Source organism: Hydra vulgaris, chromosome 01 (genome assembly GCF_038396675.1).
Source record: "Hydra vulgaris chromosome 01, alternate assembly HydraT2T_AEP".
Lineage (NCBI taxonomy): Eukaryota > Metazoa > Cnidaria > Hydrozoa > Anthoathecata > Hydridae > Hydra > Hydra vulgaris.
This window is the reverse complement of record NC_088920.1, coordinates 7,307,501-7,325,761: the sequence shown is the minus strand read 5'-3', so window position 1 is coordinate 7,325,761 and position 18,261 is coordinate 7,307,501. Positions and strand designations below refer to the sequence as shown.

At 27.7% G+C, this 18,261-nt stretch overlaps 2 long non-coding RNA genes across 3 annotated transcripts; both read right to left on the bottom strand.

Moving 5' to 3' along the window:
* Positions 1-10,815: 10,815 nt before the first annotated feature.
* Positions 10,816-12,931, bottom strand: LOC136074767 (uncharacterized). Its single transcript, XR_010635410.1, has 3 exons — positions 12,891-12,931; positions 12,595-12,691; positions 10,816-11,001 (listed from the first exon to the last, which is right to left on the bottom strand). It is a non-coding gene; the product is annotated as an uncharacterized LOC136074767 (long non-coding RNA).
* Positions 12,932-14,361: 1,430 nt separating this feature from the next.
* On the bottom strand, positions 14,362-17,047 carry LOC136075072 (uncharacterized). 2 transcript variants are annotated; one of them, XR_010635661.1, is made up of 3 exons: positions 16,372-17,047; positions 15,773-16,173; positions 14,362-15,347 (listed from the first exon to the last, which is right to left on the bottom strand). It is a non-coding gene; the product is annotated as an uncharacterized LOC136075072 (long non-coding RNA). The 2 variants fall into 2 exon arrangements; XR_010635662.1 differs by having other exon boundaries at positions 16,077-16,173.
* Positions 17,048-18,261: the final 1,214 nt, after the last annotated feature.

Genomic DNA, 18,261 nt, shown 5'->3' with positions numbered 1-18,261 from the left:
GCGTACTCTATTACGCACATTGCAGAAGTTCTCGAGAATTCTTTCATTAAAGAATTCTTGAGAACTTTGGCAATGCGTTGTATTAATATGTAGGTAATATATTGGAGATGATATGTCAGAGATGTTTTGTCTTTTAGCTTGATCAAGCTAAAAGAAAAAACATCTCCGACATATTATCTCCAACATATCCAAAGATTACTGTACGAAAACGAACTTAATACAAAAGGAACCCCGCGACAGAATAAAAGCGTAACGACAAGTTTGAAAATACGCTTATATTTTGCGCAATAAACTATTTTTTGCGACTTCAAACTTGCTTCCAATATGTTCATATATTATCAAAGTTTCCTAAATTGAAGATGTAAACCGGGTAAGCAAAAGTTTGAAATTAAGGTATGTATGTTAATTATAAGGTACTTTTTTTTCAGAAATCTCAGAAACCCAGCTTTTAAAGTTTCTAATAAAACATTCCCAATAACACACATGGCTGGAATTAACTACTTTTAATCTCTAAGCTTTAATTTTTCTGAAATAAATAATTTTTCGACTAATGAAAATATCGACCATGATGTAATTATTTTTATTAATCCGCTTACAGACTGCCCCTACCATTTTTCTTTGAATTTGAAGAATTTATTTTTAAATATTTTAATGGCAGAAAATGCACATAAAGTTAAACTCTTAATAAAATAAATATTATAGGCCTAAGTTGAAATTTTGAAAAGTTTCTCAACTTATTTAGATTATTATATATATTATATTATTGAAACAAAAAAAATATTTCACACAGTTTGCAAAACTGAAACATGGATAAATGTTTTTCTATTCCTTATTTTTCGTTTAAAAGACAAGTTAATAAACGTGGTGGTGGGGTTTCTATCTACTAAAATAGAAATATCGTGCATCTCGTTAGGAATGATTAAGACGTTTCTGACAGCAATAAAGAAGTTTATAAATATTGAGATTATAAACAAAATGTCATTTAACACCTGCTATTGGTTACCTGAAGGCAGGAGCGCGAACTTTATCATTTTTTTTGGAACTAAATATCATTTTAAAAAAAAAGCTCAAGAGAAAACAAGAAATGTTTTATTTTTGGAGATTTTATAAGATCAATACACTTAAAAATTTCTTTGACTCTTTTTTGAAGCTGTAGCTCTTCCTTTGATTAATCGTCCAACTAGGATAACATAATACTCAACGTCTCTAAATGACAATATCATAATTAAACAAATAAATAATATACTTAATAACAAAACTAAAAAAAAGATTTTAAAATCTGACCGTTTCCAAAATTTTGCTGTGTAAATGTATACAATTTGTATGTTAGTAACAAAATGTATAAATAAAGGGTTGTCCATTAATTACGTGAACAAATAGGGGGAGGGGGTTGTGGACAATTTTTAACAAGGGGAAGGGGAGGAGATCAAGAAAAGTAGACGTCAACAACGTTACTTTTTTAAATTTTAGTTACTTCGTTACTAGACATGCATACTTACATAGTTACTAGCCATGCATACTGGACGAAAAAAAAAGTATCAAAGCAAGACTATTACATGCCAGGATCGGACGGCCTGCCACTTGCAATACAAGTTGCTCAGTTAGAGAGAGATCTTGGAGTTCTTATCTCAAACGTTATTATCACTATATCTTATTTCAAATGTTATTATCACTATATTTTATGTTATTATCACTATAATTGTTAACATGTGTGGCCGTGACGCAGTGGTAAGAGCGCTTTTTTATAAGCTGGAAATCCAGGTTCGAAACGAGCTCTGGACATATTTTCGCGTAACGGTATGGAAGTAATAAAATTTATTTCAACATCTGATATTGAAAAATGTATTTTAAATCTTAAAAATAATAAATCCTAAGAGTGTTTTGAAATAAGTGCTGAACATCTTAAAAACTCTTGCAGTAACAATCTTCTAATGTTACTCGCTTCTTTTTATAACAGCATGTTAACAAATGGAAAGGTTCCCCAATGTTTATCAACAGCCACAATTATTCCATTAGTTAAGTCTTATAAAACATCACAGGAAAATCCAAATAACTACAGAGGAATCAGCATTCTGCATATTTTTACAAAACTTCTCAAATATCTTATTGTACACATATGTCCAGATATCACAGAGAGTCATTCACATCAATTTGGGTTTAAAAAAATTCTCGCAGAATTTCTTCTGAGTGAAGCAATAAAACACTATAAATATAACAATTCATCTGTATATATATATGCAGTTTAGATGCTAACAAAGCTTTTGATAGTTGTAAATGGGGAATACTATTTGAGAAACTATATTATCAAAAAAAATCCCCCTATCGGTAGTTCATACCATCTCATCGTTATATCGGGCAGGTACTGCTAATGTATCATATCTTGGATGCACATCAGAAGAGTTTAGGTTGTCTTAGGGAGTTCGACAAGGGTCCATACTTTTGCCTCATCTTTACAATATTTATACTGAAAATCTTTTAGAGAAAATTGTCTCGGAATCTAAAGTAGGAACTTCAATAAATGGGGAATACTCTGGTGTCATTGCGTATGCAGATGATATAATTTTGCAAAGTTCAACTAAAGCTGGCCTTCAAAATCTTATCAACATTGTCCAAAATTAAGGAATATCAAACTTTATCAACCTAAATGCAGAAAAAACTGAATTTTTAATATCTGTAGTAAGCTCGATCATCAATAATGTGATTTTTGTTAACGACGCTCATATTAAGTTTCAAAACAATTTAAAACATCTTAGTTTCTTTTGGGATAATGAGAATAAAAATATGACGGCAACACTCCAAAAAACGAATATAAATGAACGGATAACGCAATTTTTATCTGTTGCAAAAGCTCTTATAAAAAACGGAATTCGCTTTAGCCAGCCTGCTAAGATTATTTATTTATTTAATTCCCTAGCTAGTCCAACGCTATTATACGGACTAGAACTGGGTGGTTGCAACAATAAGTTTCTACAGAATATTTATAAAGTTGGACGATCTGTCTTAAAATCATTTTTTAATATTTCTAAGCATAGTAAAAATTATCTCCATTCTTTTTTCAAAGTAGACTCTGCATCGAACATTCTTATTCACAACAAATTCAACTTAATATATGTTCCTCAATTATAAGGACTAAGTTGCCGTGTATAAATAATCAAAGTTTATTTATTGGTGAGATATGGCTAATATGCAAGCAATTTGGTATTAATATGTGCAATGTATGATCGAGGGCAATAAAATTAAAACTGCACGCCCTAACGAAGTGTTGGATGCCAATATTGCCGCAATTTTAAAACAATCTGTCCAATTATGGAATTTAAAGGAACAAAGACTTATATTTGGAACTTTAATGGAAGTGAACATTCCAAGAACAATACAAGAATACACATAGCATTTTTTTATTTGTTTTTTTTTACCTACAATTTATGTAATTATTGGGTGTTTAAAAGAATATATATATATATTATGTATTGTGGTTCAGAAAGCCAATTTAATTTAAGTTTTAAAAATAAATTACATTTATTAACTTAACAAAATGCATGTAATATTTTTTATTTGGCATATAACTAATGCCACAAGAACAATCTATAGATTATTTACAATTCTATTTTTATAACTTAATTTTTAGGGTTTTAAATATTTTAGTTCAAACTAAAAGTACAGGCGGTGTACATGTACACGGTCGTGGACAACTTTTTTAATCGGGGGAGGGGGGGGGGCTAGAAAGAGTAGGGGCGCAAATAACATGTCTCTTAACATTAAAACTCTTCGGAACTCTGTAGTAATGCCTATACTGTATGTATTGCACTAACTTTTTTAAATGTGATCTTGTAGATTTTTAAAGTAATTTGTTCAAATTACCTAAAAATATTTTTAATAATATGAAGTAAAATTCGGCCTTAAAATATTTACGAATGCGCACGTGATTCAGAAACTAATATATAGATCAGAAACAGAAAACAAATTTTAGCTATTTTTACAAGCTTTAAGTTTTATAAAGTATAAGAGTTTTATAAAACATTACAGCAGTTTCAAAATTTTTTTTCAAAGTTTTCCAAATACAGTTTTTATATCTTTACTTCGGCAACAAAAATCATTGGCTATATCTATAATGTTAAGTTCATCAGTGTGTATATTTAACAGCATACACCAGTTTAACCGTGCTTGGTTCATGGTGCTTCATAACCAAGATTTGATTCTTCTTAGTGTGCTAAAAGCTCTCTCGCTAGTGACGTTTGTTGCTGGTATCAGAAGAGTATGTTTTATCAATTTCCTAATTTCTGAGAATGATTCCTTTTCAACTTCATTTGCTTCTCTGTAATACACAAAAAATTATGTGTTATATTAGCATAAAAATATTTGTATGCTAATATAACACATAATTTTTTTCCAAACAATTTAATTCCAAACAGTAAAGGAAATTTTTCCATTTGTGCTGCAACTCCGCCTTTTGAGCGACGATCTCGCTGTCTTTTGCCTCAGATATAGCTTCTTCCCAAGCAACTTGTAGAGCTTCATAGTTTTTAGAGATGAAATAAAATGATTTTGCTCTTACCGTCCAGCGTATAAGGCAAAGTAAACGAATACCGGGTGTCCCAGGGAGTATATTTTTTTTATCTTTTTGAAAAGGCATTCACGTTTGGGAGATTTTTTTACCAACTTTGTAATTTCATGAGCATTGTTCAGAGCATTTTTCATGATGCTGATAGCTTTAAGTTTATCTTGTACTGCTAAGTTCAAAACGTGACTTTGGGTTTGAGGTCACTTATTCTCTTTGCAACTCCAACTTGTCATGAAGCTAGCACCATCATAACATTGACCGCAACAATTATTATTTGAAAGATTCATAAAAACATCTTTGATAGTTGAAGTAATACTTTCAGCAGATGTGTTTTCCATACTATAAAGTCTGACAAACACTTCATGCACTTCCAAGTCATCTTCTTCTATATATCGCAAGCAAATCACCATTTGCTCAGTGTTGGACTGATTTGTGGTTTTATCTACCATAATTGTAAACCATTTTGCAGAAATATTGGATGTATTTTTTCTGAGTATAGTGAGACACATTATCTGCAGAGTTTCATTTTAGATAGCTGCACTTGTAAATTTATCTTGCGACTTTCTCATCTATTTAGTTAAAGCGGGATTATCTTTGCATTTAAGATTAAGTAACTGAGAAAAGTTCGAATTAAATTCTTTATAATCTTTGTCTGTATTGTAATCACCACACAGAGCAATACCTTGTCTGGCGAGAAATTGATTATTCGTGATTATTATTAACATTGCTCTATTTTTCATTTTTTCCTGTGCATGAGTTTTGCTGAGAAGTTCACCAATATTTTTAGTTGTTGAATGAATAGTTTTAACATTCTCGATGGCTTCTCGTTGAGAAATTTTTGTGTTTCTGAAAATTTTGTAAATCCTTTTTCCAATTAGAGAATCCAGTTTTTGTGAAAACATTCTTGCTGCATCTTGAAGATGATAAATTATGCATTTCCATTAGCATACAATAGTAGTATAAAACTGTATCGTTTTATTTGTTGTAATGCAATAATGGAAACAGTTTGTACCATTGCTGACAAAACGATTGCTTCTGACTACCACATGTACTTTTTGGAAAACTAAAACAGGTTCATGCAGACTATTACTTAGATGCTTTTTTTGGTAAACTGTTACAGTGGAGGCAGAGTTAACATTGTTGGCTGAGTTAGTAATCGAAGAAAAAATAAAGACAGAACTAAAAGATGATGCCGAAGTAACAGTGGATACAGAGCCAGCATAAGAAAAATTAGTAGCACCAGTATCAGGGTTAGCAAGAGATGCAGTGGTAAAAGTTATTGGGATTTATGAGTTATTTTGAATAAAAAAAGTAACTTTGTAATCGAAGTATTACCACTGCAAATCAAACTTTTACCACTGCAAGAGATGCAGTGGTAAAAGTTAATAAGATTTATGAGTTTTTTTGAATAAAAATGTAACTTTGGGAAAATTGCTTCTTTTTTACTTTGCAAAAAAAAATCGCTAGTCGTATGAAAAATAAAATTGAAAAAAATTAGTTTACTATTTCCAATCATTTCTCTTTTTTAAATTTTTATGTTTATTGAAAAATAAGCTTATAGGGTTTTTTGGCTAAATTTACACGGTGCAAATTACTTCATAGCATTTCCTATGGAAAAAAAATTATATTTTTAAAAAATTAATTTTTTTTTATTTTAAATTTTTAACAATTTTTTTTTAGCTATTTTAATGGGTTGACATTGCGTCATGAAAAATTCAAGGAATTTTGTGAGTTTTTTAAAATTTAATATGGTACTTTTCCAACACATTCGCGTCCTAAGTGGCTGAGCATGCTACCACTTAATGAACGCATTTTAAAACTGTGAACCGCATTAAAATCACTTGCCTTACCCTCTGCCGATGTTCCAAAAGTTTTTGAAAACTTATTTAACAATAATTCAAGCGAAGTTTATTTCTTGTTTCTTCATAGGGTCTTGTAATTATTTCAGCAGACTATATTGACTCTGGAAAAGAAAGGTCTACTATTACCAGAAACGATAGACGCTGTTACTTTCAAAGAAAAGGTGCAAAAAAGTCTTTAGCAAAACTTTTTTGGTGCCATTACAGTCTAAACTACTAGGTTTAGAAGATCCTTATTTGGCCAATAAACTTAAAAGTGAATTCATTGACTTTTATACAACGGCGATAAATTATATTGATAAGTGGTTCTGCTTAGATAATTATACTTGTTCAACCGATCGAATGATGTTAAATGCTAATATTAAAATTGATGAATTTCAAAAGTCTGCTGAGTATTTATTTCCAGATATTGCCATGAAAGATTCGCTGATTGATGAAACAAATGAGTTAAACTCAATAATGGAAGCTTCTTCTGATAAATTAAAGAATTTGCCGATTGATAAAAATGGTCTACTTTGTTTCGAAGCAAAAAATTTAAAAACTCTAGTAAGCGTAATATTATCGATTCCTACATCAAATGCGGCTGTGGAAAGAGTATTTTTCTTGTGAAAAAAGCAGTGGACAGACGATCGAAATCAATTAAATGTTAAAACCGTGAAAATCTTGCTTCAAGTTAAATAAATCATTTTTTATCGTGTGGTGAAATGTATAAAAAGATTTTGGGTGACGAAAATTGTTGAATCAGATATCGTCTAACAGTAAATACGTGTGAATTTGATATTTTATTGCAGTATTATAGTAGTAGTTTATGACAATAAACGTTATTTTGAAAATTGCAACTTTATTTAAAATGTCCTGATTTTGGACCAAAGGTCTTTAGGCACCCTAAAGCTGCTTTTCTCAATGACATTTCTTTTGACTTTACGAAGTCGATTGCCAATAACTGCTTTGCTTAGAAAAACTGCCATGATTAGTTTTTCTCTCATAGTTTCTAACCATATTTACCTTTCTAAATATACATATATATATATATATATATATATATATATATATATATATATATATATATATATACATATATATGTATATATATATATATATATATATATATATATATTTATATATATATATATGTATATATATATATATATATATATATATATATATATATATATATATATATATATATATATATATATATATATATATATATATATACATATTGATTACAATAAGACCTACCTCTTGAATAAAATAAAAGCATATCAGGCAAATATAATAGATATAAGTAAACAAAATATAAAACATAATAATATTTTGGATAACAACTAAGCATTGCAAATATTAAAATATAAAAAACATAAATCTACAGTATGTAAACAATATTACTCTAATATTTCAAATATTCGAGTAAATAATAATGTTTACAAAAATTATTTGATATGTTTGTCGTTTTAATATAAAACATTGAATAAGCATGTTTGAAAATATCAACCATTAACAATGATATTATCAATGATAATATAACAAAGACAACAAACAAAACAAACACGTATCGTTTTGCCCTGCAACATGTTGTTATCGAAATTTAGTAATTTCCAGACAATTTTAAAATAGAAATAAAATATCAATGTATGGAAATGATAGAGCCATGCCAGAAAATGATGATAAAACACAAACTTTTAATATAAAATATTTTTCCACTGCGTGAGAATAAAATACGCTAAATAAAAATACGTATTTTATTCGAAAAATAAAAACAATTACGCATCGAAATTCATAACTGCCGAGATATGAAATGGTTGTCCCTCTCTTCATCTTCTTTATTTTAAAGTGACTCAAGATATTTTTAGTAACAATAAATTATTTTAAAACCCAATAAGTTTTTTAAAAATCATTAAAACAATAAATAGCGAAGTTGGGACCATAATTAATGCGATCCCCACTGGCTCATTTTGCACGGTCTTACCCTACATAAAGTTTTGCTGTGAAGGGCTATAGAGCTCAAAGTGCTGTGAAGGGCTATAGAGCTCAAACCGTGGCAATTAGGCCCGGTCTTCCTTATAGTTATTTTAATTTATTTTCATTTTAATAGGATACTTAAGCAGGTTTTCCGTTTTCTGTTTTTTTTTTTTTATAAATTCTTTACAATTGTTTTGAGTCATTTTTATTTTTAGTAATTAGATTAGAAAATTAATTTTTTAAGAAATTTTTACAAACATTTTCAAAAGAAGTTTGTAACTTATATATATCTTGGTAGGTTTGTATTGCATTTTGCTTTGAAGTATTTTGCATATAAAAATTGTTTAATTTGTGAAGATTTAGATAATGAAGATTGGGTTATTGATAAGATCACGTGTTCACATCATTAAAAAAAGGTAATATCTTGATCTATGTTGAGATCTGAATTTAAGTATTTATGCTAAAAATTAAATATTTTTTTTTTTTTTTTTTTTAGGTTCCTAAAGAAATTCATACGGTCGTAATACAGACCACCACAAAAGAACATTTGAAATAAAGTTCACGCCTCCTTTCTAACCGATGTTATAAAACCTGCACAGAGGTGGCGTTGAACCACAGATGAGGCAAGCGCGCTAACCTCGGCGCTACGACTGCTTTATAAGGATTTTGAAGTCACCCTTCTTTACATTTTTGGAGTCTGATAAAAGGAAATAGAAAAAAGTTTTTATATTAACCCTTAAAGTGCGCGTAATAAGTTTGTTATATATCACTTTAGCGTCACCTCCAAAGTTTTAGAAAAAAAGAATTTTCTTTATTTGATTGTTAGCTCACTAAAATCCATATATTGTTTGCATCACGTCTATCAGTGAGCGCAAGAAATTTCACAAAAATCCTTAATCGTTTAGCTGCTGGTACTTGTTCTTCATTATTGTTTTGCTGAGGTTGCTCAGGCATATGAAAACTTGACATAGAGAGTCTACGCTTTGCGTTAAGTTAAGCAACTTTCATGGCTTCCTTTGTTGCTTTTTCTTCATCTTTTTGTTTGAGAAACTCGATCACATTTTCTTCGGTAAAATATTTTCCGTCAAGTTTGCTTCAATTTCTTAACACGCGATTAATTTCTGGCTTGAAGTAACTGCTTCAACTCTATCTCGATACTGTTTTTACAACACTCAACACATGCTTGATACCTATCAAAACTTAAAGCTGGTGTGGTTGAGAAAGAGGGCAATCGGTGTGTAGTTGGAGTAAAGTTGATGAATGTAGATTAAACGTTTAAGTGATTGGTAATGCCTTATGACTTATGTTTTTTTATTAAGTGGAAATAAGCCAGTGTACTGGAAACTAGCGATTACATGAAAGCGTGTAAAACATTTACCACTCTCGCACAGCAGTCTGAGTAACGGTAGAAATTTTTTTTTTTTTTTTATCATTCAAAAAACCTGTTTCATCAAAATTCTAAATATGCGACCCCTAAGTTATACCAGTCTGTTGCTGTTGCTTGGCGATGCATCTAAAATAATGATCATTCGTTTCTTTTAAATGATAAGGTATCCGCTTTCCTTGTTGAAATTTCTTTTGATTATTTCTTCATATAGACATAAAACCTGTCTTTACCAGGCTTGCCATTTTTTGAATAAGTGCAAATGATCTTCTTGTTAAAGGTAGCCACATACAAACTCTAGGATTTCATTTTGGGTTAAACCATAACCCCAGTCACCAAGTAAGTGGAACGCATGCACCATCAATCTTTCTGTTTCGTTTGAGAGTATTGTTGTTGTACCTGAGCCATGGAAGGCTTTGTTGTTGTTATTTTTGCAATCTTTGAGCGTTGAGACTGGAACGCCAAGTTTGAATGCAGCTTTTCTCAGTGCCCAGTCGGCAAATTTAGTTGTAAATGCGCATTAGAAACTCGTTTAAATACGTATCGATGTGGTATGTATGTTAGCCATTTTATCGTGTCGAATACGCATTAGAAATACGCATTAGATGCGTATAAAGACAGGTATACAATACGACGCCTTCTGAGTATCAAACTCGCATTTGAAACTCTTGTAAACACGTATAAAACACGATAACCAGAGAATATTCAATACGATATTTTCCTGGTATTACATGCGCATTTAAAACTTTCCAGAATACGCATTATTTACGAATATTTGTTAGCCATTTTATCGTGTCAAACGCGCATTAAAAATAGACATCAGATGCGTATACAGACAGTATACAATACGACATCAGATGCGTAGACAGGTATACAATACGACGCCTACTGAGTATCAAACTCGCATTTAAACACGTATAAAACACAATAACTAGAGAATATTCAATACAATTTTGTTAACTAATATGAATTCATAACATAATGATAATGACTAGCAGTAAGCAACCCATAATACGGGTTATGAGTTATTAAATCATTAATAACAATAAAAACACATTAATAACTTGATATATTATCTAAAAAATTAAATACAAATTTATCTATAAATATTTTAACTTTGACTCCCTTTCAGTAACGTCATTGCTTATAGTTAACGACGAAGACCGCATTAACATCAGTTGAGTTCTTTTTAAAATCTGTCACAACACAGGTACCAGAAACGGAAAGCCTGAAAATACCTAAAAAATAAAATTAAAAAAAAAATTACAATTTTTAATTACAAAAGTACTATTTGCATTGAATTGTTAGTAGAATTAGGATAATAATAACAAAAAATATATATTCCGTGACTACAGAATAATTAAAAAAGATTATAAAAAGGCTAGACAACACAATGTAGTAACACTGGCAAATAAAACCACAACTTAATAAAATATTTTATTAACTTAAATACTTGGACTGAAAAGATTTTATTTATTACAATATTTGAACAATTGAGGGACAATTATAGTTAAACAATTTAAACAATTATACCATAAAATAGCAAGCAAATCGTAAAATATTTCTTAGAAATGATCTATTTTTTTCATTTGACTACTATTTTCAAGTTGCCTATAAGCATTTACATTAATAACTTTGTTGAGCCTAATACTATCTATTTCAATTTAACTATTATCATTAAACATATTACCAGTAATCTTACTATTGTTGCAACTGAATAAATGAACGTAAAAGAATCTTACAAATTGTGATCTTTTCTAATCAAAGACTTTATTTAAACTTAAGATTTATTGAAATCCATATCTTTTTATATGTTTACATACATTAGTCGTTTATCAAAAATATTAAACAACATTTATTTACATCAATTATTTTTAATTAAAAAAGAATCTTGACTACAATGCACAAAGGCAATTTTACCTTAATGCATAAAAATAATAAATGCACAATCTTGTATAAAAAAATGAAGCATTGTCAATCAGTATATTTTACTCTAAATTAATTATTTAAATATATATATATATATATATATATATATATATATATATATATATATATATATATATATATATATATACATATATATATATATATATATATATATATATATATATATATATATATATATATATATATATATATATATATATATATATATATATATATATATATATATATGTATAGGGGAACATGGGGTAAAATGACGAATGGGGCAAGATGACAACCTACAGTTATCTCTTAAGCAAAACTAAATATAACAGTTGACTTTAGCTGAAAGGGAAGTAGATTAATTTTACTAGATTTATCAATGGTTTCTTTTTAAATATTATTTTTGTGACGAAAGCTAAGTATTGAAAAAGTTTTTCTGACATTGAGAAAAAAACTTATTATCCTCGTTTGACTTGATTTATTACATCGCTACATCACCAGCTAAAGGTAAATTTTATTTTTTGGACAGACTAAGATACAGGCGTTTTTCGAAACAGTCGTCATCTTGCCCCATGTTCCCCTATATATCTATTCACATACCTTTAAAAAGTGGTATTACACTTTACACAATGAAATATGGAAATACATCATCATTTTTTTCAACTACTTTCAAAGAAATTTATTTATTTTTTCTAGTCTTATTTTTTCTAAGAAAGAATATTTATAAAGATACAGAGAAATATAAAATATACTGAAATATAGGCAGATTTATGTTTATAAACTTTTGTGTCAACAAATTACAGTCAGTTTTCCATGTTAAATACATAAAATATATATCAAATATAACATATATCAAATATCAAATAAATCCAATATAAAATAAAACAAAATAGTAAACTTACTCAAATCAGTATCAGTTATACCGTGTGAAGTAACTAAAAAACACTTCAGTTCTTTTCAATTGCTTTAAAAAATAACTTTCAGCTCTTTCCAATTGCACTAAAAAGAAAAAAAAAACTTACTTAGATAAGTTGGCAAGTTCTTAAGAATCTGAAAACAAATAAGTAAAAAAACAAAGAACAAACAAACATTTATTTGTTAAAACTACTATATTTAAACAAATTAAATTTAAAAAAGTGTAACGCCAATTCTCCTTAAAGGCTAAAAAAAAACTTTCAGCTCAAATTTGCTTGCATACCTTGCTTGTAAAACCATGTGAATAAGAAACACATTTAGAAGTTTGAACGTTGACTGGACTAACTATTAGCAGATGTTTTTAAAAAATTCATAAAAATTTACATATATTCGTTCTTTTATATTGCATAAATCCATCATATGATAAATCTGAAATAAAAAAATGTAATGGATAAGTAAATACAAAGAAAAACATCATATATGAATCACAAATCAATATAACAGATAGAGATAAGATGTCATGATAAGAGACTAGTAGTTGTTAAGTATTGTTATTTCATGTTAGCTTTTAGAAAACAATTCATGTTGGTACGTCATGGTTCTAAAAATTCAAATTAAGATATAAACAAAATGTATATGTGGCAAAATGACTTTTCTTGAGTGGCTTTTAGTGAATGATTAAAAGCAGTGACTTTCAATAATAAAACCACTTATAATTTTTAACAATAGACACCAACATAAAGGTAAGCCAAATGTAACAACATTAGTAACATAAATAACAACTTTATGCAAAATCTTGCTAAACACGTTTGCCAAGTCACACACTTTGAAAACATGGTCCATAAATATTATAAGAAGTGTTTATATATGTTATATAAATTTAAATAAATATATTGTGTTTTATAGTTAGTATATATGTTTATATTATGTTGTTTCGATGTCATGGAAACAACATAATATAAACATAAATACTAACTACAAAACACAATATATTTATTTAAATTTGTAACACATATGTAAACACTTCTTATAATATTTATATACACAATAGATACATTTTATACTATTTTAAAAATTCATTTATGAAACAATTATATAACACATATTACCACATACATATATTTATCAAAAACTTTTTAATTTTGAACATAATATAAACACATATGCAAACTATAAACATATATAACTTGAATTGTGTGAACAAAAAATTTAAAAATAACATGAAAATATCTAAAAAGGTTCATATATATTTATATATAAAGACATATATCTCGTAATAAAATATCAAATTATAATCATATCTAACTTAAATCAAATACTTATTGAATAAAGAACAAAAAACAGATAAAAGAACTGCAATCCTAATAACAAAATTTAACATTTAGCAACAATTAAAGTGTCAGTGTTGGCTCAAAATTTTAACTTATTTTTTTAAATTTTCTAAAACAGAACAAAAAAGGTAATAGCATAACAGAAATGTCAATAAAATAGCATGCGCTTTATAAGCAAAGATTTTCGTTTTCCCCCTTATTTGTTAATATTTGATCAAAATCGGATTCGATATCATATCCGATTTTGATCAAATATTATAAATACGTATTTTTGATAAATAAGTGGTATTGAACTCGAGTTCGAAACTTAAAACTAAATGCGCATTTTTCTGGTATCAATGGCGGTATGTCATACGTGATCAATACTCAGAGTATTTACAATACTAGATATGCCGACTGGGTAATGACTAGCAGTAAGCAACCCATAATACGGGTTATGAGTTATTAAATCATTAATAACAATAAAAACACATTAATAACTTGATATATTATCTAAAAAATTAAATACAAATTTATCTATAAATATTTTAACTTTGACTCCCTTTCATTAACGTCATTGCTTATAGTTAACGACGAAGACCGCATTAACATCAGTTGAGTTCTTTTTAAAATCTGTCACAACACAGGTACCAGAAACGGAAAGCTTGAAAACACCTAAAAAATAAAATTAAAAAAAAAATTACAATTTTTAATTACAAAAGTACTATTTGCATTGTATTGTTAGTAGAATTAGGATAATAATAACAGAAAATATATATTCCGTGACTACAGAATAATTAAAAAAGATTATAAAAAGGCTAGACAACACAATGTAGTAACACTGGCAAATAACACCACAACTTAATAAAATATTTTATTAACTTAAATACTTGGACTGAAAAGATTTTATTTATTACAATATTTGAACAATCGAGGGACAATTATAGTTAAACAATTTAAACAATTATACCATAAAATAGCAAGCAAATCGTAAAATATTTCTTAGAAATGATCTATTTTTTTCATTTGACTACTATTTTCAAGTTGCCTATAAGCATTTACATTAATAACTTTGTTGAGCCTAATACTATCTATTTCAATTAACCTAATGTCATTAAACATATTACCAGTAATCTTACTATTGTTGCAACTGAATAAATGAATGTAAAAGAATCTTACAAATTGTGATCTTTTCTAATCAAAGACTTTATTTAAACTCAAGATTTATTGAAATCCATATCTTTTTATATGTTTACATACATTAGTCGTTTATCAAAAATATTAAACAACATTTATTTACATCAATTATTTTTAATTAAAAAAGAATCTAGACTACAATGCACAAAATTATTTTTACCTTAATGCATAAAAATAATAAATGCACAATCTTGTATAAAAAAATGAAGCAATGCCAATCAGTATATTTTACTCTAAATTAATATATATATATATATATATATATATATATATATATATATATATATATATATATATATATATATATATATAGGGGAACATGGGGTAAAATGACGAATGGGGCAAGATGACAACCTACAGTTATCTCTTAAGCAAAACTAAATATAACAGTTGACTTTAGCTGAAAGGGAAGTAGATTAATTTTACTAGATTTATCAATGGTTTCTTTTTAAATATTATTTTTGTGACGAAAGCTAAGTATTAAAAAAGTTTTTCCGATATTGAGAAAAAAACTTATTATCCTCGTTTGACTTGATTTATTACATCGCTACATCACCAGCTAAAGGTAAGTTTTATTTTTTGGACAGACTAAGATACAGGCGTTTTTCAAAACAGTGGTCATCTTGCCCCATGTTCCCCTATATATCTATTCACATACCTTTAAAAAGTGGTATTACACTTTACACAATGAAATATGGAAATACATCATCATTTTTTTCAACTACTTTCAAAGAAATTTATTTATTTTTTCTAGTCTGTTATTTTTTCTAAGAAAGAATATTAATAAAGATACAGAGAAATATAAAATATACTGAAATATAGGCAGATTTATGTTTATAAACTTTTGTGTCAACAAATTACAGTCAGTTTTCCATGTTAAATACATAAAATATATATCAAATATAACATATATCAAATATCAAATAAATCCAATATAAAATAAAACAAAATAGTAAACTTACTCAAATCAGTATCAGTTATACCGTGTGAAGTAACTAAAAAACACTTTAGTTCTTTTCAATTGCTTTAAAAAATAACTTTCAGCTCTTTCCAATTGCACTAAAAAGAAAAAAAAAACTTACTTAGATAAGTTGGCAAGTTCTTAAGAATCTGAAAACAAATAAGTAAAAAAACAAAGAACAAACAAACATTTATTTGTTAAAACTACTATATTTAAACAAATTAAATTTAAAAAAGTGTAACGCCAATTCTCCTTAAAGGCTAAAAAAAACTTTCAGCTCAAATTTGCTTGCATACCTTGCTTGTAAAACCATGTGAATAAGAAACACATTTAGAAAAGCCTAGAAACTACTTAAAGATGACATATGCAAAATTGAAGTTTGAACGTTGACTGGACTAATTATTAGCAGATGTTTTTAAAAAATTCATAAAAATTTACATATATTCGTTCTTTTATATTGCATAAATCCATCATATGATAAATCTGAAATAAAAAAATGTAATGGATAAGTAAATACAAAGAAAAACATCATATATGAATCACAAATCAATATAACAGATAGAGATAAGATGTCATGATAAGAGACTAGTAGTTGTTAAGTATTGTTATTTCATGTTAGCTTTTAGAAAACAATTCATGTTGGTACGTCATGGTTCTAAAAATTCAAATTAATATATAAACAAAATGTATATGCGGCAAAATGACTTTTCTTGAGTGGCTTTTAGTGAATGATTAAAAGCAGTGACTTTCAATAATAAAACCACTTATAATTTTTAACAATAGATACCAACATAAAGGTAAGCCAAATGTAACAACATTAGTAACATAAATAACAACTTTATGCAAAATCTTGCTCAACACGTTTGCCAAGTCACACACTTTGAAAACATGGTCCATAAATATTATAAGAAGTGTTTATATATGTTATATAAATTTAAATAAATATATTGTGTTTTATAGTTAGTATATATGTTTATATTATGTTGTTTCTATGTCATGGAAACAACATAATATAAACATATATACTAACTATAAAACACAATATATTTATTTAAATTTGTATAACATATATAAACACTTCTTATAATATTTATATACACAATAGATACATTTTATACTATTTTAAAAATTCATTTATAAAACAATTATATAACACATATTACCACATACATATATTTATCAAAAACTTTTAAATTTTGAACATAATATAAACACATATGCAAACTATAAACATATATAACTTGAATTGTGTGAACAAAAAATTTAAAAATAACATGAAAATATCTAAAAAGGTTCATATATATTTATATATAAAGACATATATCTCGTAATAAAATATCAAATTATAATCATATTTAACTTAAATCAAATACTTATTGAATAAAGAACAAAAAACAGATAAAAGAACTGCAATCCTAATAACAAAATTTAACGTTTAGCAACAAATAAAGTGTCAGTGTTGGCTCAAAATTTTAACTTATTTTTTTAAATTTTCTAAAACAGAACAAAAAAAGGTAATAGCATAACAGAAATGTCAATAAAATAGCATGCGCTTTATAAGCAAAGATTTTCGTTTTTCCCCTTATTTGTTAATATTTGATCAAAATCGGATTCGATATCATATCCGATTTTGATCAAGTATTATAAATACGTATTTTTGATAAATAAGTGGTATTGAACTCGAGTTCGAAACTTAAAACTAAATGCGCATTTTTCTGGTATCAATCGCGGTATGTTTTACGTGATCAATACTCAGAGTATTTACAATACTAGATATGCCGACTGCCCAGTCGGCAAATTTAGTTGTAAATGCGCATTAGAAACTCGTTTAAATACGTATCGATGTGGTATGTACGTTAGCCATTTTATCGTATCGAACACGCATTAGAAATACGCATTAGATGCGTATAAAGACAGGTATACAATACGACGTCTACAGGGTATCAGACTCGCATTTGAAACTCTTGTAAACACGTATAAAATACGATAACCAGAGAATATTCAATACGATATTTTCCTGGTATTACATGCGCATTTAAAACTTTCCAGAATACGCATTATTTACGAATATATGTTAGCCATTTTATCGTGTCAAACGCGCATTAAAAATAGACATCAGATGCGTATAAAGACAGGTATACAATACAACGCCTACTGAGTATCAGACTCGCATTTAAACACGTATA